Source organism: Macaca nemestrina, chromosome 6, assembly GCF_043159975.1.
Source record: "Macaca nemestrina isolate mMacNem1 chromosome 6, mMacNem.hap1, whole genome shotgun sequence".
Lineage (NCBI taxonomy): Eukaryota > Metazoa > Chordata > Mammalia > Primates > Cercopithecidae > Macaca > Macaca nemestrina.
In genome coordinates, this window is record NC_092130.1 from 41,231,995 (window position 1) to 41,257,919 (window position 25,925).

At 46.2% G+C, this 25,925-nt stretch overlaps 1 protein-coding gene and 1 pseudogene across 8 annotated transcripts in view; one reads left to right on the forward strand and one right to left on the reverse strand.

Moving 5' to 3' along the window:
• Window positions 1-769: 769 nt before the first annotated feature.
• On the reverse strand, window positions 770-3,078 carry LOC139363760 (F-box-like/WD repeat-containing protein TBL1XR1 pseudogene; annotated as a pseudogene).
• A 20,380-nt stretch (window positions 3,079-23,458) lies between these two features.
• LOC105467071 (SIL1 nucleotide exchange factor) overlaps window positions 23,459-25,925 on the forward strand; it is a 253,389-nt gene continuing 250,922 nt past the window's right edge. For 4 of the 8 annotated variants that reach the window (XR_011624653.1, XM_071098351.1, XM_071098355.1 and 1 more), the window contains exon 1: window positions 23,460-23,609. The gene's annotated coding sequence lies outside the window, so the exon portion shown is untranslated. Of the gene's footprint in view, window positions 23,610-25,541; window positions 25,718-25,925 lie in introns of all 8 variants that reach the window. The other 4 variants (XM_071098352.1, XM_071098354.1, XM_071098356.1 and 1 more) reach the window with 3 other exon arrangements.

Consider the following 25,925-nt stretch of genomic DNA (forward strand, 5'->3'; position numbering starts at 1 on the left):
TTTACCATAATTTAGTTATGGCTACAAAACATCAGAAGATTTTTTTTTTTAATGTATCTTCTCTATGGTAATTAAAAAAAAAAATTGTGCCCTTCTAGTCTTTAATTGGCAGAAATCTGTCCCAAAAAAGAAACTATTGCATTTAAGCCACATCACCAAAAAACAAAACAGAAAAAAAAAAAAAGCAAAACAAAAAAACAAAACCAACAGAGCATAATACCCTTTTACTGATGTGTCTTACAGATTGACATGACCAAAGTCATAGGTTTTCATTTAATTTCCAATTCCCCCTTCCACAACATGCACCAACTGAATATATGCTCTGGGAGCCATAAAATGTACCAAACAACTACCTCTTCAAAAGAATGCATTAAAATATTTTAAAGAATTTTTTGTTGTTTAAAAGGTGAAAAAAATATAAACAAGAAACTGATTCACTCCCTTACTTCATGCATCCATAATCTAAACCAAAAACAAAATTTTTTTTTTTTTTTTTTTGAGACAGAGTCTCGCTTAGTCGCCCAGGCTGGAGTGCAGTGGCGCGATCTCGGCTCACTGCAAGCTCCGCCTCCCGGGTTCACGCCATTCTCCTGCCTCAGCCTCCCGAGTAGCTGGGACTACAGGCGCCCGCCGCCTCGCCCGGCTAATTTTTTGCATTTTTAGTAGAGACGGGGTTTCACAGTGTTAGCCAGGATGGTCTCGATCTCCTGACCTTGTGATCCACCCGCCTCGGCCTCCCAAAGTGCTGGGATTACAGGCGTGAGCCACCGCGCCCGGCCAAAAACAAAATTTTAAAGCAAGAACAAACTACTGCTGCAAGTTTCTGTAAGTCCATTTTCTCTGTACATACAAACTGCTCACTACTGAAGGGAAAAAAGAATATAATCCATGGTGTCTGCTGATTCAAAGGGGAGAAACAAGGCTGTCATTTAGTATCCAAAAACTGGTACATGTATGTTCTGCTTTTATAATGTATATTTTTCTCTCTTCTGTTTTTCATATCCAAAACTTCTAAATGCTATTTTAGGGGCACAGCAGATTAGATTCCAGCACTTGGTGAACAGAATTCACAAGCTGTGACAAAACTCTGTCATCTTCAGGGTGCAATTTTGTGTATATACACTTATGTATATATTTCTTTTAGATTTGGCTGTAGTGGACTGGCCATGGTTCAAGTGGGACTATAGCAGTACATGGGTCAGGAACAGTCATTTTGGACCGACATTCATAGTCGGTCCATGGCTTCCAACTAGTAGCGCTATTTCTGAAGGTCTAATACACAAACTGAACCATCTGATGCACTGGCTCCAACTTTGTCTCCTGCTGCATTCCAGCAAACTTCAAAAATTCCACCTGTTCCCCTATAGCTGTGAACTAGAGCACCTGTCTGTGTGTTCCAGATGTGTACACATTTGTCAAAAGAACCACTTGCCAGATACCTGCCATCAGGACTGAAAGCTACACTGTACACAGGCTCTTGGTGTTTTGTCAAGGTATGGATGCAGATCCCTCGGTCTACATCCCACAACCTAACAGTAGAATCAAAGGATGCACTTGCTAACATAAGGTTGGCATTTGGATTATTAGTTCCTGGTCCTGTTGGACTCCATTTGATAGTATAAATTTCTTTATTATGTGCTTGCAAATCATGGACACAATTGTCTTGTTTCATACTCCATATCTTTAAAGTCATGTCATCAGAACAGGAGGCCAGGAGATTGCCAGTTGGGTCCCATTTGATAGCATTTACTTCATTCGTATGTCCTTGGAATGTTTTAATAGGTCTGTCTTGTCCTAATTTACAGACATGAATGCACATATCTGTACTACAAGAAGCAAAGGTGTTGTTGCTCTGCCAATCAACATCCAATGCTGGTGCTGAATGAAAAGGAAACTGTTGCTTGGCTTCACCAGTATGTGCATCCCAAATGATTGTAGTCTCGTCTACTCCAGCACTTAGGATGAAATTTCCTTTCTTATTCCATTTTAATGCAAATATAGGGCCTTTATGCTGCCCTAAGGTGCTAGCAAGGTTACCATCTTTAGTCCATATTCTGGCAAACCCATCATAGGAACCAGTTGCTAGAAGTGTACCTTCACTATTCCAATCTAGAGATGTGACATCCTTGTTGCTTGGAACATCTTGCCCTCCTTCTCGTATACAATGTCTAAGTACTAACTGTGTAGAGCCACTGGTGCTGTTCTCACTAAGATTCCATATTCTTGCTGTTGAGTCTCCAGACCCTGATGCTAGGAGATCACTAACAGGGTTCCAGGCACAGATGAAAACTTCAGATTCATGGCCCCGCAACACAACTGCTTTATTAGGAGGGATTTCAACATCCCCATCCACTTCCATCATATCAGTATGATTATTTGCTATAGTATGTGCTCCATTCTCTTCCCCATTTGCTGTGTTTTCTCCATTTTTTGCAGATCCTTGTTGGCTGGCTGCAGCTGCGGCAGCTGCAGCAGCTGCTGCCTGTTGCTGTGCAAGCTTATCTCTATAAGCTTGTTGTCCTGTTTGTACTACATCAGGCATTACGGCATCTATCAGGGACAGAGACTCTATTGGTCGACCATCAAACAAGGTACCATCCTCATTAATACTAACTTCTGCTTCTACATACTGTAGACCTTTCTGGATGATAGAAATCAATGCAGCAGGTGGGACGAGGGCACCATTTATATTGGACTGACTGATATGGCTTTCTATACCAAAGGTAAATGCTGAATGAGAAAATCCTGACTCTTGCAAGTATCTATATACCAAGAAGTTGACCTCATCACTGCTTATACTCATCTTTATTCCCACTTAAACCATGAGGTCACAACACAGAATATAACCCATTGGCAGTGCATTGATGTGGGGATGTGCAACTGAATATCCGGTCACCGCCAATCACAAGTTGCTGTTGTTGATGCTGGAAACGGTGGCCTCCAACGCCGCTCCCCCCTCCCGGGAATGGAGGCACTAGGAAATTCCCCTCCTCGCCGCCGCCGCCACCGCCTCCAACCACCCCCAAAATAACCCCTCTGGGGGGTGAGAGGCAATTATAACCACAGCGAGCGGAGGGCGCGGGGGATGGGCGCCGGGAGGGCGGGGGCGGGGAGCGCGGTGCGGGTCCCCAGGTGGCGAGCGGAGGTGCTCCCGCCGCTGGGGGAGGGGCGGGGGCGCACGCGGCCGGCGGCGGGGGGAGGCGGCGCGCGGGGGAAGGGCGCGAGCGGGGAGAGGAATTGAGGCAGAAGGTAAAAGCTGTTACTAAGGGAAAGAGCCAAACGGTTCGGAGCAGCCAACGGCTCAGACACTCAACACTAGGGAGAGAGGAATGGGGACCAGCCAGGCACAAATGAGCTCGCGAGGCCCGCGGCGGGCCCCAAAGTGTTGGGATTACAGGTGTGAGCCACCGTGCCCGGCCCTAACCATGTTTCTGAGACCTAATGAGAACTGTTTGTGATCCACCCCTTGAACCCTTGCGTTTGGGCCTTAGGCTGGTTTTCCCTGCCATGTTCCTGATTCTCCTTCTGCCATGTCTCCATCTTTTGTCTCCATTACAGAGCTTTGCTCTTGATAAGGACCTTACCAGCTTTTTCTTAAGGATAGACCTTAAAAAGTTATTTGTAACCTCCTGTAGGGTATGTCTTAGAATCAAAGGGCCCTTTGTTTTCCTGCACATCCTGGGATTTTGGAATAGAAGCTCAATTGCCCCACAAAATAAACGGATGATGAATTTGGAGTCCCAGGGTTTAAGAGATCAAGAAAAGAGGGACTAGAAGAGACAAGTCAGTTGACAGCTTGGTGAAGGAAGAGCTGAGAAGGATTAGTGACTGTGTGAGAATTTGGAAAGACATGTTCAAAGCTGAATTTTCTTTCTTTTTTTTTTCTTGAGATGGAGTTTTGCTCTTGTTGCCCAGGCTGGAGTGTAATGGCATAATCTCGGCTCACCACAACATCTGCCTCCTGGGTTCAAGCAATTCTCCTGCCTCAGCCTCTCGAGTAGCTGGGCTTATAGGTGCTCACCATCACACCCAGCTAATTTTTGTATTTTTAGTAGAGACAGGGTTTCCTCATGTTGGTCAGGTTGGTCTCGAACTCTTGACCTCAAGTGATCTGCCCACCTCAGCCTCCCAAAGTGCTGGGATTACAGACATGAACCACCGCGCCCACCTCAAAGCTGAATTTTCTTTTTTTTTTTTTTTTGAGAGGGAGTCTCGCTCTGTCGCCCAGGCTGGAGTGCAGTAGCCGGATCTCAGCTCACTGCAAGCTCCGCCTCCCGGGTTCACGCCATTCTCCTGCCTCAGCCTCCCGAGTAGCTGGGACTACAGGCGCCCGCCACCTCGCTCAGCTAGTTTTTTGTATTTTTTTAGTAGAGATGGGGTTTCACCGCGTTAGCCAGGATGGTCTCGATCTCCTGACCTCGTGATCCGCCGGTCTCGGCCTCCCAAAGTGCTGGGATTACAGGCTTGAGCCACCGCGCCCGGCCCAAAGCTGAATTTTCAATGGAAACAATGTATGTTATGATCCCCCCATGACTATACAAATTTTCACTGAAAACTTCCAAAGCCACCCAGTGTGTGGTGTGACTTAATTTCAGATGGACATCAGTGAAGGGGCCACAGGATTTATGAGGCTGACAGTGTGAACAGTCACACATCTGAGTCACACCTAGATTATTGAAGCCTTTTACTGGTCTATCTGCCTCTGGCCTTCCACCCCTTCCAACGTTCCCTCCATATGGCTGCAGAGTGATCTTTCTAAGATGTAAACCCAGGCTATTTCCCTATTTAAATTGTTTAATGGCTCCTTAATTGGTGTTTCTCAAACTTGGAGTTCATATATCCCTTGGTTCTCAGATGTCTTGAGTAAACTTTAAGAAGTTTACTGGCTGGACACAATGGCTCACGCCTGTAATCCCAACACTTTGGAAGGCCCAGGTGGGAGGTTCACTTGAGCCCAGGAGTTTGTCACCAGCCTGGGCAACATAGTGAGACCCTGTTTCTATTTTAAAAAGAAAAGAAAAGAAAAAAATAAGGAGCTTACTATTTGTTTTAATTTCAGGATTAATCTTTTGTTTTGTTTTGTTTTTGAGACAAGGTCTCGCTCTGTTGCCCAGGCAGGAATGCAGTGGCAGGATCATGGCTCACTGCAGCCTTGACCTCCCCTGCTCAAGTGATCCTCCTGCCTCAGTCTCCAGAGTAGCTGGGACTACAGGCACATGCCACCACACCTGGCTAATTTTTGTATTTTTTGTAGAGATGGGGTTTTTGCCATGTTGCCTAGGCTGGTCTCGAGCTTCTGAGCCCAAGTAATCTTCCCACCTCAGCCTCCCGAAGTGCTGGGATTATAGGCTGAGTCACCGTGCCAGGCCAGGATTAATCTTAACAAAGTAATAATAACAACATAAGCATAGTCTGTAATACCTGGATGACCTCATAACTAAGCACTTTCAGGAGATTTTAGTGCCTTTTTTTTTTTGCACTTGTATTATTTATTAATTGGGTTGGTGCCAAGCGATTTTGTGAAATGACAGCATTTAACTTTTAATGTTGTAACTATTTTCATCTCATTGTTTACAGATATATCTGCAGCACCTAGAACAACAGTGCACATCATAAGTGTTCAATAAAGATGTGTTGAATAAATGAATGAATGAAGTTTCTCAAGCTAGATTCTGAGATCCTTGGGGCTTTTCCACAGTTTGAAATCGCCTCAGTATGGCACGTGAGGCTCTTCACAATTAAGCTGGGAATACTCAACCAGTAATTTTCCCAGACAGTCTGGGCAGGATGTGGGGGCGTAGTCCTCTTTAGAAAATAAAAAAAGTGAAAGTATAAAGCATTTATGTACATTTTGACAGGCAGACGTGATATGCAAATAGATTGCAAATATAATGCAAATGACATGCAACTCCTCATGCAAATGAGCATCCTGTCTTTGGAATCCACTGCCGTGTATTCACTGATTTGTCTGCAGTTCTGGCAGTAAATCTTTCAAGGGTTTGGGATGCAAGTTGCTTTGATGTGTGTGTACTAGGGAGGAGGGGGTGGTGGGATGGGGTCTCTCAAGGAGGAGTCAGTGTGGTGCTATAAGCTTGCAGCTTAGTATGAAGCTTAATATAGTACAGTTTAATATGAGGTTATTCTCCTGTGATACTCTAAGGACTGACATTTCGGAATTGGTGGCGGGTGGTGGCAATGAAATGCAACTTCTTATATTCTTCAACTCTTTGGCTGCCTCACATCTTCTGTTCCACCCATCTCACACCATTTGGGTTCTGGTCCATAGGAGTAGCGAGTAGGGAGTCAGAGATCCTTGGCCCCAGGTCCTCATCATGAGGACTACAGAAGAGCTCTCGTAAATCATATCTGGAGAAGGTTATGAGCCTGGTGTGGAGTTCTGCACTTCCTAATCTCATGACAAGCAGAATTTAGCTGAATTTCTAGGCCTGTTAGAAAAAGATGAGTGGTGACAAAAAGCATGGAGACTTTCTGAGAAATATAGCTGCTTAATCTCAATGCCAATAATGTGATATCTGACAAAATTGGGACGCTTACTTGGAAATCTAAAGGGAAAAAATGTCAACTATGATTTTTTTCATGATAAAAACCTGTTCTTCCCTGTCATTGGTGTGAAAGGAAATTTTTGGTTACACAGACTCTTCCCCAATGATTATAAAAATATTGGGCAAATGATGCAAAAGAGGCTTTAGCAGGTATATTTTAGCCTAACTCAAGATCTGTTTTTCTCTGACACTTTGCATCAGACCTGGGTTCAAACACTCAATTTTCAGCTATATAAACTTGGGCAACTTATTCAACTTTTCTGAGCTCAGTTCCTGCATCTGTAGGGGAGTAATAGAATTACAGAATCCTTATGAGGTTGTTGTAAAGTCACATGAGATAATGCATGTACTTAACACAGTGCCGGGCTCATAGTGAGCATTCAATTAATACAGCTATTTGCAAGGACCGTCTGTAGATTTGCTGCCTAGATTCCATTCATCCTCCATCTGATAACTGTACCCCATTTATTCCTGGTGAACCATCATTTTCTTCTCATTCCATGTGGTCCTAGTGAAACCGACTCCATCCTCAGCACCAAGAGTAGAACATGTGGCATAAGCTGGGCATGGTGGCTCATGCCTGTAATTCTGGCACTTTGGGAAGCTAGGCCAGGTGGATCACTTGAGGCCAGGAGTTTGAGACTAGCCTGGCCAACATGGCAAAACCCTGTCTCTACTAAATACACAAAAATTAGCTGGGTGTGGTGGCACATGCCTGTAATCCTAGCTACTCAGGTGGCTGAGGCACAAGAATTGCTTGAACCTGGGAGGAAGAGGTTGCAGTGAGCCAAGATTGTGCCATTGCACTCCAGCCTGAGCAACAAAGTGAGACCCTGTCTTTAAAAAACAAACAAACAAACAAAATAGAACATGTGACTTAGGTTTAAATCATTCATACCATTCAATTCTCAGGCCACAGTGATTGGTTCAAGAATGGGGACATACATAGAGTTACCGTATGATCCAGCAATTCCACTTCTAGGTAACCTTGTATAATCAACCCTCAGCGTATGCAGAGGATTGGTTCCAGACACCTGAGTACACTAAAATCCACGCAGACTCAAGTCCTGCAGTCGGCTCTGCAGAGCCTGAGTATACAAAAAGTCAGCCCTCCATACATTCAGGTTTCACATCCTGTGAATACTGTAATTTCAATTTGCATTTGGTTAAAAAAATCTGCGTATAAGTGGACCCTTGCAATTCAAACGTGTGTTGTTCAAGGGTCAAGTGTATATGAATGCTCATAGCAGCATTATTAATAATAGTCAAAAAGTGGAAGCAACCCAACCGTCCACCACTTGGCAGCAGAATGCTGCTGTGAACGTTCATGTACACCTTTCTTATATTCATACAATGGGCTATTATTCAGCAATAAAAAGGAATAAAGTACTGATTCATGTTACAACATGGATGAACCTTATAAACATTATGCTAAGTGAAAAAGGACATACACAAAAGGCCATATGTTATTTGATTCCATTTATATGAAATATCTTGAATAGGTAAACCTATGGAGACAGAAAGAAGATTAGTGGTTGCCAGGCACTGGAGTGGGGGGGAATGCGTAGTGGCTGTTACTGAGTATAGGGTTTCTTTTTTCTTTTTTTTGAGACAGGGTTTGGCTCTGTTGCCCACGGTGGAGTGCAATGGCTAACTGCCATTTCTGCCTCCTAGGCTCAAGTACTCCTCCCACCTCAGCCTCCGGAGTAGCTGGGACCATAGGCACTCGCCACCACGCCCAGCTAATTTTTGTATTTTTTATAGAGAAGGGGTTTCTTATGTTGTTCAGATTGGTCTCAAACTCCAGGGCTTAAGTGATCTGCCTGCCTTAGCCTCCCAAAATGCTGGGATTACAGGTGTAGAGCTTCTCTTTAGGGTGATAGAAATATTTTGGAATTAGATAGTGATGATAATCACACAACACTGTGAATATATTAAAAACTATTGAATTGCATACTTTAAAAAGATGAATTTTATGGAATGTGAATTATATCTCAATTTAAAAAACTAAAGCAGATAAAACAGTGGACACATGTCTCAAGTAGATCAACGAGAGCCAGTAAGACCCACCCTAATTCTTTGAAGTCATGAGGGAAGCAAACTAGTTCCTTTCTTTGAGGACTCTAACTTGAGAGAATATAGGGTCTGGAGCTGCTGTCCTGTCTTGCTATGTGTACCTCCGGAGACTGAATTATCCAACTCACCTGAAAGCAGAGCCAAGAAATGGAGACACCAAGACCTGTTTACACATTGGAGCTACAGTAATTAATTGTCCCAGTTTGCCTGGGACTTTCCTGGTTTCAGAACTGAAAGTCTGTATATCATGTTAAGCTGGAGCTCCAAATCCACCTTTGCTTGAAGCTCAAGATGTTACCCGTGGACTTTTCAATTACAGTCACACACCATGTAATGATGTTTTGGTCAACAAGGGATCACATAGGCGATGGTCATCCCATAAGATTATACTACCGTAGTTCATTGTACCTTTTCTATGTGTAGATATGTTAATTTTAATTTTAATTTTTTTTTTTTTTTTTGAGACAGAGTCTCACTCTGTCACCCAGGCTGGAGTGCAGTGGCACAATCTTGGCTCGCTGCAACATCTCCCTCCTGGGTTCAAGCGATTCTCGTACCTCAGCCTCCTGAGTAGCTGGAACTACAGGCGTGTGCCACCATACCTGGCCAATTTTTGTATTTTTGGATTTTTTTTTTAGATGGAGTCTCGCTCTGTCACCCAGACTGGAGTGAAGTGGTGCAATCTCGGCTCACTGAAACCTCCGCCTCCTGGGCTCAGGCGATTTTCCTGCCTCAGACTCCCGAGTAACTGGGATTACAGGCAGGCGCCACCACACCCGGCTAATTTTGTATTTTTAGTAGACACAGGGTTTCATCATGTTGGCCAGGCTGGTCTCGAGTTCCTGACCTCAGGTTATCTGCCTGCCTCAGTCTCCCAAAGTGCTAGGATTATAGGTGTGAGCCACCGTCCGATCCTCTGTTTAGATATATTTAGATACACAAATACTTACCATTGTGTTACAATTGCCTACAGTAATCAGTATAGTAGCACGCTGTACAGATTTGTAGCCTACGAGCATAGACTCTACTGTATAGCCTAGGTGTGTAGTAGGCTATACCAGTGGTCCCCAGCCTTTTTGGCACCATGGATGGTTGCATGGAAGACAATTTTTCCATGGATGTGGGGAGTAGGGTGGCAGTATGGAGGGTAGTGATGGTTTCAGGATGAAACCGTTCCCCCTCAGATCATCAGGCATTAGTTAGATGCTTATAAGGAGCACACAACCTAGATCCCTCCCATGCACAGTTCACAATATGGTTCATGCTCCTAAGAGAATCTAATGCTGCAGCTGATCTGACAAGAGGTAGAGCTCAGATAGTAACGTGAGCGATTGGGGAGGGCTGTAAATACAGATGAAGCTTTGCTTGCTCACCTGCTGCTTACCTCCTGTTGTGAGGCCTGGTTTCTAACAGGCCATGGACTGGTACCAGTCCATGGTTAAGGACCCCGGGCTATACCATCTAGGTTTGTGTGAATACATTTTATGATGTTTGCACAAGGACAAAATTGCCTAAAGACACATTTCTCAGAATATATCCCAGTCATTAAGCAATGCATAACTGTGCATGAGTCAATAAATTCTCTTTTTGGCGGGGCGAGGTGGCTCACGCCTATAATCCCAGCACTTTGGGAGGCCAAGGCGGGCAGATCACTTGAAGTCAGGAACTCGAGACCAGCTTAGCCAACATGGCGAAACCCCGTCTCTTCTCACTAAAAATACAAAATTAGCTGGGCATGGTGACGCATGCCTGTAATGCCAGCTACTCAGGAGGCTGAGGCAGGAGAATCGCTTGATCCCAGGAGGCAGAGGCTGCAGTAAGCTGAGATCCTGTCACTGCACTCCAGCCTGGGCGACAGAGCAAGACTGTTTCAAAAAAAAAAAAAAAAAAAGGTTGGGCTCACGCCTGTAATTCCAGCACTTTTGAGGCCAAGGTGGGCAGATCATGAGGTCAGGAGTTCTAGACCAGCCTGACCAACATGGTCAAACCCTGTCTTTACTAAAAATACAAAAATAATTAGCTGGGCATGGTGGTACGTGCCTGTAATCCCAGCTACTTGGGAGGCTGAGGCAGGAGAATCGCTGGAACCCGGGAGGCGGAGGTTGCAGTGAGTTGAGATCGCGCCACCACACTCCAGCCTCGCAATAGAGTGAGACTCCATCTCAAAAAAAAAAAAAAAATCTCTTTTTGTTTTTGCCAGCATCACAGGTTGGGTTCTCTGGAGGCAGGCACTGAGACAGTTTAGGGTTCAAGATATTTATTGTGGAACAACACCTTTGAAAAGGAGGCAGAAGCAGAATTGGGCAGAGGAAGAAGTTAAATATGATGCAGGCTCTTGGCCAATTCAGTAGAGAGTTCTGGAGAAAGTATTGCCTTTCAGAAGTTTCCACATTGGGCCAAAATGGCTGAGCCACTATACTTTTCCCTTTTTTTCTTAATCTGAAAACTTCAAGTGATCCTTCAAATCTCAACCGTAAGTGTTGCTTTCTGGGGGAAGTGCTTCCTGGAGCCCCCAATGACATTAAGTCCCATAGCACCTGGTTTATCTCCTTTATGTGTAACAATTTGATTAATTACTAATTATTGTTTATTTTTTGTTTCATGCCTGTCTTGCGTGCAGAATTTTAGTTTCCTGAAGGAAGGGACTGTTCTGGCTAGCTATTGCTAGGTTACAAACTACCCTATACCTTCATGGCTTAAAACAGGCTGATGAAATAGGACCCATGTACTAAATCCAGCCCACAGTCTGTTTTTATTTTTTGTTTTTGAGACAGAGTCTCATTCTATTGCCCAGGCTGGAGTACAGTGGTGTGATCTCGGTTCACTGCAACCTCTGCCCCCTGGGTCCAAGTGATTTTCCTGCCTCAGCCTCTGGAGTAACTGGAATTACAGATGAGCGTCACCACACCCAGCTAAGTTTTTGTATTTTAGGTAGAGACGGGGTTTCACCATGTTGACCAGGTTGGCCTTGAACTCCTGACCTCAAGTGATCCCCCTGCCTTGGCCTCACAAAATGTTAGGATTACAGCCATGAGCCACCGTGCCCGGCCCACATTTTTTTTTTTTTTTTGAGACGGAGTCTCGCTCTGGCACCCAGGCTGGAGTGCAGTGGCCGGATCTCAGCTCACTGCAAGCTCCGCCTCCCGGGTTCACGCCATTCTCCGGCCTCAGCCTCCCGAGTAGCTGGGACTACAGGCGCCCGCCACCTCGCCCGGCTATTTTTTGTATTTCTTAGTAGAGACGGGGTTCCACCGTGTTAGCCAGGATGGTCTCGATCTCCTGACCTCGTGATCCGCCCATCTCGGCCTCCCAAAGTGCTGGGATTACAGGCTTGAGCCACCGCGCCCGGCCAACATTTTTTTTTTTTTTTTTTTTTTTGTATAGCTGGCAAATTAAGAATTTTTTTAAAAAATGTTTTTAAAGGGTTGGGAAAAAAACAAAAACAAAAAACAAGAACAATATGTGACAGAGATGGTATGTGACCCATGAAAGACTATAGGAAAAGTTTGTCAACCCATGAACTGAAACAATCATTTTGTTATATCTCATAATTTTGTGGGTCAGGAATTCAGAAAGGGTTTGGCTGGGAAGTTCTTCCGTCTTATGTGATATTGACGGGGGCCTCTCAGTGGCACTCTAGCTATAGGCTGGTGTGGTTTGGAAGATCCAAGAAGACTTCACTCGCATGTCTGATGCTTTAGTAGGAGGCTGGAAAGCTGCTCTCAGCTGGGCCCCCTCCCTTTCCACATTCTGTCAAGGTAGTTGGAGTTATTACAGAGTGGCTAAGGGCTCCAAGGGACTGAAGTGGAAGCTCTTAAAGACTAGGCTCATTTCCGGGCGTGGTGGCTCACGCCTGTAAGCCCAGCACTTTGGGAGGCTGAGGTGGGCGGGTCACTTGAGGTCAGGAGTTTGAGACTAGCTTGACCAACTGGAGAAAACCCATCTCTACTACAAATACAAAAATTAGCTGGGCACGGTGGTGCGCGCCTGTAATCCCAGCTAGTCGGGAGGCTGAGGCAGAAGAATTGCTTGAACCTGAGAGGCGGAGGTTGCAGTGAGCCAAGATCACTCCATTTCACTCCAGCCTAGGGAGTTTTTAAAGACTCCCTGTCTTAAAAAAAAGACTAGGCTCATGACTGGATAGCATCACCTCTTCTGTACTCTATTGGTCAAAGCAATCACATGCTAGCCCAGATTCAAAGGGAGATGAAAGATACCTCATCTCCTGATGACAGGAGTGGCAAAGATTTGAGGCAATCTTTAACAGTCTCTTCACTCATGATTGTATTCCCAGTGCGTAGCACAGCACCCAGTACATGAACTCAATAAACTTGTTAACTAGTGGACATACTCTGGCAGGTGGAATCTGACCTATTTGTAATATGAAAGTATTAGATTTGGAGCTAAATCGAGGCTGAGGGCTTCTTGGACCCTTAGGGAGCACTTAGGTCCACACATTCCAATTTGGGGCTGCCATGCGCCCAGCACTATGCTGCATCTCTCAGCACATTTGGACTTCAGTTTCCTTTTTGGTTAATGAGGGGCAATAAAACAGGTATCTCATGGGATTCCTGTGAGAATTAAATGGCATAAGGAATGTGAGCAAATTTTATTAACGGTAATGTTCTGCTCAACATTAGGTTATTAGTGTCATTGTTGCCCAGGGTGAGGTGTGGACAAGGCCGTGGCCCTTAGATCCCCTGCCCTGGAGAAGTGCCTTTCAACCGGACTCCACTACCCAGCTCTTACCCTTGCCAGTTCCTGAGGAGCAGGTGTTAGGAGAATGAAGCAGGGTTCCTATGGCTATGCAACCCAGTCCTAGCTGAGGATGATTTACTTCCTAACAGTAGCTCTAATGATGGTTCAGTGGGTCTCATAATTCCATAATGATCTTGGAGCTAATGCCTCTCACCCTGGGCGTCTCTGCAGAGGTCATGGGGAAATGGGAAGCCACAACAGCTAAACAAATAAGAATGATTAGCTGCATGTGGCCAACCTCTTGTTGCCTGAGTCAGCCTATTCTGTGCACCAATATGTGGAGTAATAAAGACGTTTCTGAGAAAAACCACATTCAACTTGTCATCCTCCCCCAGCTCAGAAGATGCAGTATTCCTTTCCCCAGAAAAGCCCCCAAAACTATCTGGTCCAGAAACATTCCCATACTTCTCACTTCCTGTGTGTCTCATTTTTAACTGGAGGGAGGGTTTGTCTACCTGAGAGTACCTCTTCTTTCAACCTTTCCACAAAAGCATCCATATAGCCTGGGCATGATGTATAATGTGCATGTAGGTCTGAGAGTGAGGTAATTATTTGCAATGTTAAGTAGGGATATAAAGCAGAATCCCCTGTGTGAGTTTGTAAGTACTCACACATGTATTTGTGTGTGATTTAACTTTGCTCAGTCTCTAGCATAATGTCTGTGTAGCCAACAGGCATGGAAAAGAGTAGTACTAATAATAGCTAAGATCAGCTGGGCGTGGTTGCTCACACCAGTAATCCCAGCACTTTGGGAGGCTGAGGAGTGTGGATCACCTGAGGTCAGGAGTTCGAGACCAGCCTGATCAACATGGTGAAACCCTGTCTTTGCTAAATACAAAAAATTAGCCGGGCGTGGTGGCCCATGCTTGTAATCCCAGCTACTTGGGAGACTGAGGCAGGGGAATTGCTTGAACCTGGGAGGCAGAGATTGCAGTAAGCCAAGATTGCACCATTGCACTCCAGCCTGGGCAACAAGAGTGAAACTGTGAAACTCCGTCTCAAAAAAAAAAAAAGGCTGGGCGCGGTGGCTCAAGCCTGTAATCCCAGCACTTTGGGAGGCCGAGACGGGCGGATCACGAGGTCAGGAGTTCGAGACCATCCTGGCTAACACGGTGAAACCCCATCTCTACTAAAAAATACAAAAAACTAGCCGGGCGAGGTGGCGGGCGCCTGTAGTCCCGGCTACTCGGGAGGCTGAGGCCGGAGAATGGCGTAAAAACCCGGGAGGCAGAGCTTGCAGTGAGCTGAGATCCGGCCACTGCACTCCAGCCTGGGCGACACAGCGAGACTCCGTCTCAAAAAAAAAAAAAAAAAAAAAAAAAAAAAAAAGCTAAGATATATTCAGAACTTCCTGTGTGCCAGGCACTAGGCTGAATGTTTTACTTGTATTATTATCTCATTTAATCTCCATGATAATAGTTGAGATGAGTACTGATATCATCTCCATTTTACAGATAAGAAAGCTAGTCTCTAAGGATGGTTAGAGTTGAGCGACTTGCTTAGCTAGTGAGAGGCAGTCAGGACTTGGCCCTGATTCCAAAGTTGTTTTAACTGCTACAGAATTCCAAATTCACATTCTCTGATGACAATTATATTGGATTCGATTATCTAATGTTCTCAGACAGGCTGCACAGCAATCTTTATTCTCCACATGTGGTCTCCCAGAGCTCTGGAGTTTGGAAAACTTTATTAGAGACAGTGTCAGCAGAGGGAAGGGTTCTCCTATCATTGGCTTGCTCATCGAGGACTGTGCTGGTGTGGTCAGTTACTGCACTCACCATGCCCAGGATTTTCTTACAGCAGATGCCATCCCTTCTGCAGCTTCCTGCTCAAGGAAACAGCATTGGCTCTTGTGTCGGGGTAGGCATAGATTGGACCAGGGATGGGGTCCACATAGGCTGCCCTACAACAGCCCTGCAGTGGCTTGGTTTATAGGACTCTTCCAGGTTGGGCAGAGGCAAGGGTGGTGGTGGTGAGGATTACAATGAACTATTCTAGTTGTATTAGGCCCTTCTTGCATTGCTATAAAGAAATACCTGAGTTTGGGTAACTTATAAAGAAAAGAGGTTTAATTGGCTCATGGTTTTGCAGGCTGTACAAGCATGGCACTGGCATCTGCCCAGCTTCCATGGAGGCCTCAGGCAGCTTTCATTCATGGAGGAAGGTGAGGCAGGAACAGGTATGCCACATGGCAAAAGCAGGAGCAAGGCCGGGGGAGGTTCTATCCACTTAAACACCCAGATCTCATGAGAACTCACTCATTATGGTGAGGACAGCACCAAGCCATGGGACATCTGCCCCCATGACCCAAACACTCCCACCAGACCCCATCTCCAACACTAGGGATTACATTGCAACGTGAGATTTGGGTGAGGAAAAATATCCAAACTATGTCACCAGACAACCTGGCTCGTCCTAAATTTGGAATGTAGAGTAAATTGCTCTTGGCCCATCAGACACCTGGGTGTGATGCAGATGACAAGAGTGAGAGAACAAGTGGCCCATGAGAGGGAGCCTTGTCTCCTTTACATCTGATGCCTGTCTTTACATCAATCCTTTATTATGGGTCAAAGCAAATCTGAACTGCTCTGTATGAGAAAAGGGTGAGGAATTTGGAAGCTTGAGGGAGGATGTGACGAAGAGATGTGAACAGGCTGAAAGGGTGAGGTGCAAGGAAAAGAGGAGGTAAAAAGTGATCCACGGAGGCTATATGGGGCGGGAGAGGGACTTGTGGGGAAAGGACTGTTCCTGCGGGCTTTCAAGTTGTTTGCTTGTGGAGAGTGATACTAACTTCCTCCTCCAGGCCGGGCGCGGTGGCTCATGACTGTAATCCCAGCACTTTGGGAGTCCAAGATGGGCAGATCACGAGGTCAGGAGATCGAGACCATCCTGGCTAACACGGTGAAACTCCGTCTCTACCAAAAAATACAAAAAATTAGCCGGGCGCGGTGGTGGGCACCTGTAGTCCTAGCTACTCGGGAGGCTGAGGCAGGAGAACGGCGTAAACCCGGGAGGCAGATCTTGCAGTGAGCTGAGATCCGGCCACTGCACTCCAGCCTGGGCTACAGAGCGAGACTCCGTCTCAAAAAAAAAAAACAAAAAAACTTCCTCCTCCATCACCCCTATGATACCTTTGGTAAATTCTGCATTTCACACTCATACTTTTGTAGGTATCAGTTCTTGGTAGGGAAACAGAGGAGAGGGAGGGAACAGCTGACATCTAGGTTATACTCCATCTTCTCCTGCCTGATTTCTTTTCTTTTTTTTTTTTTTTTTTGAGATGGAGTTTCATTCTTGTTGTCCAGGCTGGAGTGCAATCTAGGTTCACTACGGTGCAATCTAGGTTCACTACAACCTCTGCCTCCCAGGTTCAAACGATTCTCCTGCCTCAGCCTCCTGAGTAGCTAGGATCACAGGCATGCGCCACTACACCTGGCTAATTTTGTATTTTTAGTAGAGACAGGGTTTCACCATGTTGGTTAGGCTGGTCTTGAAGTCACGACCTCAGGTGATCCGCCTGCCTTGGCCTCCCAAAGGGCTGGGATTACAGGCATGAGCCACTGCGCCTGGCCTTCTAGCCTGATTTCTTTAGGATCTCTTAGGGTTTTCAAGGCTAGTCTATATGTGTGTGTTGGCACATCTGATTATACACGTCTAGTTGTATAATTAATGCACCTGTAGCAATGTGCATATCTTTGTGTGACAGTGTTCATGTAAGTGGATGCAGAATGTTTTAATTTATCTACATATATAAACATGTCTATGTGCTGTGTGTATGAGTCTGAATGTGTAAGCTGTGTTCACAAGCGTGTATGCCAGGGCTTGTGGCACACAGTTTTTTCCAGAAGTGTCTGCCAGGATACAGCCCATCTCACATGTTCTCTTTACAATAGGGTATTAATATTCCTCTCAATGAGAGGTGGGTTCTCTTTCTCTCTCTTTGAATGTGGGCTGACCTTTGTGACTTACTCAACCAATAGAGTGCCGCAGAAGTGATGCTATGTGACTTCTGAGGCTAGATCATAAAAATACCACGCACTTTTATGCCACGTTCTCTTGGGATGCTCATTCTTGGAAACCAGCCACCAAGCTGTGAGGGGGCCAAGTAGCTATTTGGAGAGGCCGCTTGTCAGTGTCCTGGCTGACAGGACCAGCTGAGGTTCCAACCTGCAGCCAGCATCAATTGCCAGCCATGAGGGTGAGCATCTTCCTGTAGTTGGGCCACCCCAGCTGACAGTATGTGGAACAGAGTCAACTCTTCCCTGCTAAGCCTTGTCCAAACTGCTAAATAAATTATTGTTTTAAGCTACCAAGTTAGGGATGCTTTTTTATGCAGCAGTAGATAACTGGGACAGGGCTGTGGCTGTGTCTGCCCTGTGTATGAATTCCTGTGATTCTGTGGTTTTGTGGGTGTCTGCAGGCAGTGCATTGGTGTCAGGTGTCTGTGTACATTAATAGGTGTGTGGTTGAAGGCGCTTCTGGAAACAGAGTCATGGTTCTTGGGGCTTCGCTTTGGCCTCAGTGGGAAGCTGTTTGGTGAGAACACTTTGAAATCTTGTCTGTCTTCTGGGTCCCTTCTTTTGAGTGTTTTTCCTTTGAAACCGAAAGGCTTGTTTAGCTGAGAGCAAATGCAGCTTAAATTTACTGACCTTCTTCTGGTCCAAGCCCCTTGGAGGTGCCAAAGACTTCCAGCAGGTGGGAGGCTGCCATCTAGAACCCTCACATCCTTTTCACAGGGGCTGGAAATGCTTTTATTTATTTTTATTTTTCCCCCTTTTCTTCTTCTGAGGCCTTCAGAAATGAGCCAGAGACAGAGAAAAGCACAGTTACTGGAGTCCTTGAAGCCTCTTGGGGTGGAGAGACCTAGAATTCTTGACTGCCAGGAAGAAGCTGCTCAGGTGCCGCTTGGGTCCCACAGTAGAGATCATCTGGTCTCTGCCCTGCCTTGGCTGTGGCAACCCAATCCATCTGAGTGCAGCCCAGGAAGTGCAGGAATCTGGTTCGGGAGCAGTTCCTCTTGATTTCCCCTGGAATGCACCTTAGCTTCCTGCTTCTTCCATGTTGGCCACTTGACTTAGCTTTTCTGGGAATGCTCTGGCTTCACACCCCTGCCCTAGCACTGCCTCTCAGGACCTCTCAAGCGCTGTTATACAACAGAGGTTTTTTTTTTTCTGAGATGGAGTTTTGCTCTTGTTGCCCAGGTTGGAGTGCAACGGTGCCATCTCGGCTTGCCACAACCTCTGCTTCCCAGATTCAAGTGATTCTCCTGCCTCAGCTTCCCAAGTAGCTGGGATTACAGGCATGTACCACCATGACTGGCTAATTTTTGTATTTTTAGTAGAGACAGGGTTTCTCCATGTTGGTCAGGCTGGTCTCAAACTCCCGACCTCAGGTGATCCGCCTGCCTCGGCCTCCCAAAGTGCTGGGATTACAGGTGTGAGCCACTGTGCCCGGCCACAATAGAGCTTTTTGATAGAAATGTTCCATCATCTTTGTTGTCCACTATAGTGGACTGAGCATTTGAAATGTGCCTGGTGTAACTAAGAAACTGTATTTTAACGTTTATTTAATTTTAATTAAATCTAAATAACATGCGGCAACTGGCTACCATATTGGACAGCACAGCTCTGAAGAGTTCAGTAGGAAGAGTTTTTGTTTATCTGTGAAATAAATCTGCCCCACCTACCTCACAGAGGTGTCTGGAACAAACAAGGTGATGAACGTGAAAGGGCTTTACTCACAAAAGGGATCTGAAAAGACAGCAGTGTGAACTGAGTGGGCTTATTCATACAACTCTGTTTATATATATACATATATATACACACACACATATATACACATATATATACATATATATATTTTTAAATTTTTGAGATGGGGTCTCACCCTCACCCAGGCTGGAGTACAGTGGTACGATCTTAGCTCACTGAAACCTCGACCTCCCAGGCTCAAGCGATCCTCCCACTTCAGCCTCCCGAGTAGCTGGGACCACAGGCATGTGCCACCATGCCCAGCTATTTACTTTATTTTATTTTTGGTAGAGATGGGTTTTGCCATTTGCCCAGGCTGGTCTCGAACTCCTGAGCTCAAGTGATCCGCCTGCCTCGGACTCCCAAAATGCTAGGATTACAGGCATGAGCCACTGCACCTAGCCTGTTAATATTTCTGTTAAATGGTGCTTGCCTGGCTGTTTTGTTCTGTTTACATTTCTGTGTCTCTCATTTGACCCTGAGCTCTTCAAGGGTAAGAACCAGTAGGACTGTTTCACAGTTGTACCCCCACAGCCAATGGCTGGCATGTAGCTTGGTGCTCATGTTCAAGTGAATAAAATGTCTGCAGTCCAGAAAGGACTCCTGGCAGCAGGATTTGAGGTGTGTGGTGAAAGCTGGGTGGGCAAAGAGGAAGCGGCCGAGGAGAGGAGGCAGGTCAATACAGTGGTGAGACAGAGTGAGGGCTCCTGCTCCCCACTCAACATTTGAGACCCATCCAGAGAGAGCAGGGAGCCAACTCCTGAAGCCAGGAATACTTTCACACAACAGGGTATGAGGCTTGTGGGAGATTAATTGAGAAAGGCTGATCAGAGGAGAAATGATCTACTCAACACATTTTGCTCGTTGAGGAAGGCCAAATTGATCTTATAAATCTCCGCCTAGCCAGGGCTCTGGGGATGGGTGCTGTGGTTTCCTTTGATTTGATTGATGGTGGCCGGGTTGAAGGTGATTCCTCAGGCTCTCTACCCTTCCAAGCCTTCCTTTGCTCTTCTGGGGAGTGGAAGAGGGATTCTAGAAACTCTCCAACAGAACTGCAAGAGAGAGACGGTTTTTAGCCTGTTGTTTACTTATTTAAAAGGAATTTTTTGTTTTTTTTGAGAGAGTCTCACTCTGTTGTCCAGGTTGGAGTGCAGCGATGTGATCTTGGCTCACTGCAACCTCCACCTCCCAGGTTCAAGCAATTCTCCCTGCCTCAGCCTCCCGAGTAGCTGGGATTACACACGCCCACCACCATGGCTTGCTAATTTTTGTATTTTTTTAGTAGAGACGGGGTTTTGTCATGTTGACCAGGCTGGTCTTGAACTCCTGACCTCAGGTGATTCACCCGCCTCAGCATCCCAAAGTGCTGAGATTACAGGCGTGAGCCACTGCGCCCGGCCTATAAGGAAATTTTAAACTTACTTTTGCTCAATTCCAAGACTTATATAAGGAAACAAAGAGAGGAGACTACCAAAATCCCAGCACCCACTGTGATCACTGGACTTCAAACTTCTCACCTTTACAGTGGGCCTTCTTGCTTAAGGCCGTGTGAGTAGAGGCTGTCTACTTAGGTTCAACCCTGCACACTGGCTTCAGCAGCAGCTCAAGAGGCTTGATTTCAGAGCAAGTTCCTCTGAGAAGGTAGTTCTGTCAGGGTATGGCTTTGTCTGTTGGGACTACTATAACAAACACCTTAGGCTGGGTAATTTACAAACAGAAATTTACTGCTCACTATTCTAGAGACTGGGAAATCCAAGATCAAGGTGCCAACAGATTTAGGGGCTGGTGAGGGCTTGCTCTCTATTTCAAAGATGGTGCCTTGCTGCCTTGCTTCACATGGTGGAAGGGAAGATCACTATGTCCCTCCATGGCAGAAGGGGCAAGGCAGCTCCCTTCAACCTGACCTTGTTTTTTTTTTTTGAGATGGAGTTTTGCTCTGTTGCCAGGCTGGAGTGCAGTGGTGCGATCTCGGCTCACTGCAACCTCCACCTCCTGGGTTCAAGTGATTCTCCTGCCTCAGCCTCCTGAGAGCTGGGACTAGAGGTGTGCACCACCATGCCCTGCTAATTTTTGTATTTTTAGTAGAGACGGGGTTTCACCATGTTGGCTAGGATGGTCTCGATCTCTTGACCTTGTGATCCGCCTGCCTCAGCCTACCAAAGTGCTAGGATTACAGGCGTGATCCACCACGCCCAGCCCAACCTGGCCACCTTTTAACACTATCACATTGGATATGAGGTTCCAATGTATGAATTTAGGGGAGACACCAACATTCAGACCATGGCAGTGCTTTTCAAGGTTTGGAGACCGGACCTGGGGTGGCAGTGGGAGACAGACTATCCCTTTCCTACCACATACCTAAGCTGGTTAGATCTGTCCCAAGGAGAAAGGCCCCACTTTGAGCGCTGGCAGCTGTGTTCAGCTGGCCTCTTCTCTTGGCCCAAGCATTCATTTATTCATGCTATGAGAAGATTTGAGCTTATTCTATTTTTAAGGCTCTTACTCTTGTAGCACTTTATTAATATCTTTTTTATAACTTGTGCCAGTCTCTTATAATTTATATGTTCATTCTGTAATTTATCACTCATGAGATATTTGTTGAACATTTATTATCTGTACTTATGGTACTAGGCAGTGACATAAGCTAGAATTATTCTTAGGCCCAGTTCTTCTCACTGGTCTCGTGGGTGTGCCAGGGGAAAAGTGAGCTGTTCTCTTTCCAAATCAGGCCCCAGGTGTTTTATCTAGACCTTTCTCATAAGTTGGCACTGTTCACTGAACTACTTCTGCCCAGGGGCTTGTTCTCCCTTCCCATACTAGTAACCAAGGTTTGCTCAGTGGCTGTGAAGTCAGTTTCCCATCTGCTTGAAGTAAACATAATCAAGAAGGTAAATTGAGTGGTAGAAGTTCGTAGAGTACATGGAAAAGGGAAAGGAAGTCCAGAGATAGGTTGTTAGCTATTGGGGAATACTTGCCCTTTGGGGAGGTCACTGTCTGGATTATTGTTTTCTCCACTCACGAATGACCAGGAATCACTGTGTGGGGGCTCTGAGGGCAGGAGGGGGCAGTCATTTTATTCATCAGGTTAAGCACGTCTAGGAAAGGGCAAGGTCTAAAGGTGGAACAGTGGAAAGAGAACAGGACTTTGGAGGCACCTAAATCTAGCTTTAACTCCCAGTTCTATCACTTCCTGACTGTATGACTTTGTGTAACTCCTTTAGCCTCTTTGAGCTTTAGCTTCCCCATTTATAAAAAGGGGATGACCATTCTGCTCAGAGGACGTTATAAGTAAATAAAATATGTATGCAGCACCTGGCACAGAAAATATTATATTCACTGGTACAGCAGAATTAGAACTGCACTGACACCAGCCTGGGGAACATAGTGAGACCCTGTCCGAAAAAAAAAAAAAAAATAGCCTGGCAACAGCGGCATGCTCCTGTGGTCCCAGCTACTGGAGGCTGAGGGGGAGGATCCCTTGAGCCTGGGAGGTCAAGGCTGCGATGAGCCAAGATTGTGCCACTGCATTCCAGCCTGGGGGACACAGTGAGATGCCATATTAAAAACAAAAATCAGAATTGCAAGTGATCTTTATTTTACTAAATTTTGAGACAGAGTCTCACTCTGTCACCCAGGCTGGAGTGCAGTGGCACGGTTTCAGCTCACTGCAACCTCTGCCTCGTGGGTTCAAGCGATTCTCCTGCCTCAGCCTCCCAAGTAGCGGCAATTACAGGCACCCGCCACCACGCCTGGCTAATTTTTGTATATTTAGTAGAGGGGGGGGGGGTGTTTCACCATGTTGGCCAGGCTGGTCTTGAACTCCTGGCCTCAAGTGATCCGCCCGCCTGGGCCTCCCAAAGTGCTGGGATGACAGGTGTGAGCCACTGCGCCCGGCCACCTGATGTTATTTTTTAAATAACTGGTCCTTGTAAAAAATTTGCCCAAGTATATAAAGTGAGTGACTTACAGGTGTCGTATTTTGCATGAATTTGCGAGAAATTTTATTGCTGGAGACTCTCGGCTTATGTCCCAAACTGAGTCACAAGAACTTGATTTATTTTTACCCGCACCCCTCTGATTGCTTTCTGAGGGTCCTTCCGCTAGAAAGAAATTACACTGTTCGAAAATCAGAGAGGAAACTTCGCGGTTGCAGCCTGGAAGCAGAAGCAGGTGGCACGTATCTCTTCAGCCCTCGCTCTACCAGCAGAGGGGCGCTGGGGCAGCTCGTGCAGAGTCTGCAGAGGGCGGTGCTAGGGGCGGTGCTCCCACCTCGGTGCGTGGTCGGGGGTGCCGCGCGCTGTTCTGTCGGCCCGCGATTGGGCGAGGCCACGAGCTGCGTAACAGCTGCCAGCTCACGGGCTCAGACTGTCGCCGCCGCGTTTGCGCAGGGGGAGCTGGTCGCCGCTGCGGCCGCCTGGAATTGTGGGGGTTGTGTCTGCCACTCGGCTGCCGGAAGCCGAAGGTAGGGGCGGTGAGGGCCGCCCGGCCCTGGAGCTGGGCTGGGGGTTCAGGGCGCTTCCTGGGCCTTCTCCTGCCGGCGGCCTCGGCGCCTTCGCAGCAGTGTTCTCGGGACCCACACATCTTCACTACTGTCTCCAAAGCGGGACGTCCAAGTGGGCCCGGTGCACCCTGCCGAAGGCCCACCTTTCTTACCTTTCCCACTCAGAATGTCTCCATTCACCTCTTCATTGGCGGGAGATGAGGCCGTGGAAATTCGATATTGGCTTTGGCTCCGCACCTGTTTTTAGTGCCCTTGTCTGTTTGATTCTTCCGGCCTAAATTTCCATATCTGTCTGAAGGGGTGGCTTGGGTGTTGACCCGTGTGTCTCTTCCCATGTGGAATTATTGTCACTCTCTTAATGCTTGTTTTTCTTTGTCCTAGAAAATTTGCCTTTAGAGGTTACAGACTTTGGTTAGTGTTATCTCTCAGATCATCTGGGGGGTTTGTGCATAAGCCTTGGACTCCATTCTCTGGGATTTCGGATAAGGTGGTGCGTGGGCAGCTGTACCCCCAGGGGGTTCTCATTCAGGTAGTCCCGGAATCCTGGCTTTGAAAATCCCTGCTTCAGAAGTCAGGAGAGAATGACTTGACATATGAGCTCCTGGAATGGGACTCTGAGTGGGAAAAGCCAGGAATCAGGAAATGGTAACACCTGTGAGGCTGGGGCTTTCTTTGCACCGGAGGAATTAGAATGCCATTTGATGTCTTTTAAAAATATTTGACTACCTATATATGTAAGATCAGTTTTCTAATATTTTTAAATGCCTGGCTTCAGTTGGCTTTCCCACCTCAGTAAACCTAAATAAAAACACAACTGTTCTGAGAGATGGGGAGGCGGTTAACCCAAACTAAGTAGACAGGAGGAGAATAAAATTTACATATTTGCTAAGAGACGAAACTGATGTGTTTATAAACAGTTTTTTTATTTTTTATTGAGGCGGAGTTTGGCTCTTGTTTCCCAGGCTGGAGTGCAATGGCACCATCTCGACTCACGGCAACCTCCGCCTCCCAAGTTCAAGCGATTCTCCTGCCTCAGCCTCCCGAGTAGCTGGGATTACAGGCATGCGCCACCATGCCCAGCTAATTTTCTTTTCTTTCTTTCTTTTTTTTTTGGGGGGGATGGAGTCTCGCTCTGTCGCCCAGGCTGGAGTGCAGTGGCCGGATCTCAGCTCACTGCAAGCTCCGCCTCCCAGGTTTACGCCGTTCTCCTGCCTCAGCCTCCCAAGTAGCTGGGACTACAGGCGCCCGCCACCACGCCCGGCTAGTTTTTTTGTATTTTTTTTTTAAGTAGAGAGGGGGTTTCACCGTGTTAGTCAGGATGGTCTCGATCTCCTGAGCTCGTGATCCGCCCGTCTCGGCCTCCCAAAGTACTGGGATTACAGGCTTGAGCCACCGTAATTTTCTATTTTTATAGAGGGTTTCTCCCAGGCTGGTCTTGAACTCCCGAACTCAGGTGATCTGTCCGCCTCGGCCTCCCAAAGTGTTGGGATTACAGGCAGGAGCCACCTCGCCTGGCCTATAAATAGGTGTTTTTTTTTTTGTTTGTTTGTTTTTTGACATTGTGAAAGATACTTTGTTATGTGTGTGTCTTTTCAGCTCTCACCCCACCCAAGTTTTTTTCTTTTCTGATAAAAATATAGCCAGATTTGGGGATTAGGTAGGATTTTGATGGGAGCCAGAGTGTAACGATATTGGGATTGATATTTATACAACGTGGGTCAGAACTTGGTGTGTGGTTTTAGTTGAGAACATGGCCCTCGGGTTAAGATGGTGTTACCACCAGATTTATTTCACCTGTCTTTCAGATGTTTAGTGAATTTAATCTGCTCATGAATACATGTGCTATTTTAATGAAATTGGCAATAGAAGAGACTTTCTGCTCCCATTTTACAGGTGATGGAAATGTTACTAGGGATGTGGAAGTCCAGGAATGAAAAGTTGCCTAGTACTTTGATTCCCACTTACTTCTTCCCTGTTTTCTGAAGGCCAGCTATTCTCTACTGAGGCCAACTGTGAGCCCTGGTGTGTTTCATTGGCAAGAGAAAAGGCTAATTAAGTGAAACCGAAAGGTAACAAAATGGATTTTAAAATAACAGACATGTGGAAACTTAATCCACTAATGAATGTTCTCCTTTAGAGTGGTGTGTGCAGGTGTAGGTGGTGGGAGTTGAGGGTGGCATCCCCTAAGTGATTTGGCTGTTGTCCAAGGCAGTTTTGAAAATCCACCTCTGGAATTGTTTTCAGAGACCTTTTTGAACCATGTGAGAGATCAGTTCC